The sequence below is a fragment of the Palaemon carinicauda genome, chromosome 13, assembly GCF_036898095.1.
Source record: "Palaemon carinicauda isolate YSFRI2023 chromosome 13, ASM3689809v2, whole genome shotgun sequence".
Classification (NCBI taxonomy): Eukaryota; Metazoa; Arthropoda; class Malacostraca; order Decapoda; family Palaemonidae; genus Palaemon; species Palaemon carinicauda.
Window position 1 is genome coordinate 117,943,193 of NC_090737.1, and position 2,073 is coordinate 117,945,265.

Consider the following 2,073-nt stretch of genomic DNA (forward strand, 5'->3'; position numbering starts at 1 on the left):
TCCCTTCAGCCATCAAGCTCGTAATTAGTACGTCCTGGCAAACCCTGAACATCTCAAATATTCTAGTTAGTTAATATGATTGGGGGAAAATAAACGTCAGGAAAATGGGGACGTTTTCGGCACCGCTGAGGAGGACGGACTCCTTTGGATTACAGTTTACAGTTTATCCAACTATGGAAATAGTGAGTGATGCTCTTTTTAAGAGCATGGGACTCGCCCTGGATGAAGTGATAGGTGTGCAGTCAGTGAATAGAAATAGAGTAATAGTAAAAGTGGTACCTAGCGTATTTAAGAAACTGATGGAGAGATATGAAGACAAGGAATTCAGTTTAGACAAGAGTGGAACCGTTCAAGTTAAGAATCTAAGTTCATCCATAACATACGTATCAATAAGGAATGCACCATTCGAAATGCCAGATGATGTTTTAACTCTAGTTTTGTCAAGATATGGAAAAGTTGAGAATGTAAGAAAAAACAGGTTTTCATATGGCCCCTTTAAAGGATTATTAACAGGTGTTCGGACGGCTGCAATGCGGTTAAAGGAAAATATCCCTTCTTCTATAACAACCCATGGTTATGCTATGTCCTTTATTTATAATGGACAACTACGTACATGCTATAGATGCGGAGCAGAAGGACACATGATAAAGGATTGTGAGTATGAAATTAGTAGACCCATGTTAAGTGAAGAAGAATTCCCAGAAATCAACCAAAATAGGAGAAAGACCGGAAAGGACTTATCAGGAAGAGAAGGAAAAAAGATCCAGGAACATGAAGATATTGTAGTAGAAATTGGAGATGAAGGGGAACAAGTCGAAAATCCCCAATCCGCTCTTCCAGTTGTAGAAGAAAGGAAGGGAATACCAAACGAGAAGAACGAAAAGCCTGTTAATGACGACTGCGACGATGACACAGAGTATTATCAGTGTGAAGGAACTATTAAATCACAGGAGATTGGAACATGTGAAATGAAAACTACATTAGTGGAAGCAATGGTTCACCATGCAATAGATGAAGACGTTAAAGAAAATGCAATAAATCTAGGAAATGTTGTAGATAATATAAATGAGCGAGACAATGAGGAGGAATATACAAATGTTAATAAGTGTCCAAATACTACCGAGGAATGTGTGATTGTAAGCAAGGAAAGAGAAATCGCTGATTTGGAATTAGATGAAACTCCGGTTCTACCCAATGTTGATAAGGAAAGTGGGACTTGGCATACTAAACAGGGTGTTGGCAATGAATTACGAATAACTCTTAAAAAGGATAAGGCAATGGACACGAAAAATGTTGATGTTTCGGATGAAAGTGATTCCTCGGACAACATGTATAGAAATCGTTCTAAGAAACCAAAGCATTGTTAAGTTTTTTGTTTCTAGGTTCACCTTTTCCCCTTCAACACCTTGACATTCAATACATACATGTTAAATGTTGCCACAATAAATGTAAATGGATTGAATAATGTAAATAAGCAGATGAAGTTAATTAATTTCATGTTTTTGTATAAACTTGATATCATTTTTATTCAAGAGCACAATATTAAAGATAGAAGTAAATTTGAATACCTAGAAAAGTATTGTCAGATTCTCATAAATTATTCTCAAAATCTTAAAGGAGGTTTAGCTATACTTGTTAATAATACATCCAATGTGGAAATTTTAAATTCAGAAATTGATGTAAATGGTTTTATTTTAAGTGCGGTATGTAGAGTTTCAAATGATCGAATTCAACTTTTGAATGTATATGCACCCTCAGGCAGTGATAAAAAACGAGAAAGAGAAAAATTGTTTGGCAATGATATTTTATATTTCTTAAGAAACAATATTAGCAATATAATAATGGGCGGAGATTGGAATAGCATTACAAGCATGAGAGATTGCTCAAATCCTGATAATGATCTTCTGTCAAAATCGCTTCTGGACCTAAAAAATAGTTTAAAATTGAAGGATGCTTGGTTTATCATAAATCACCAAACTGAATATACTTTTCTGAGAGAGAATTATGGTTCTAGACTGGATAGATTTTATGTCAAAGACTTCCAAAATAATATCTCTAACATTCATACAGTTC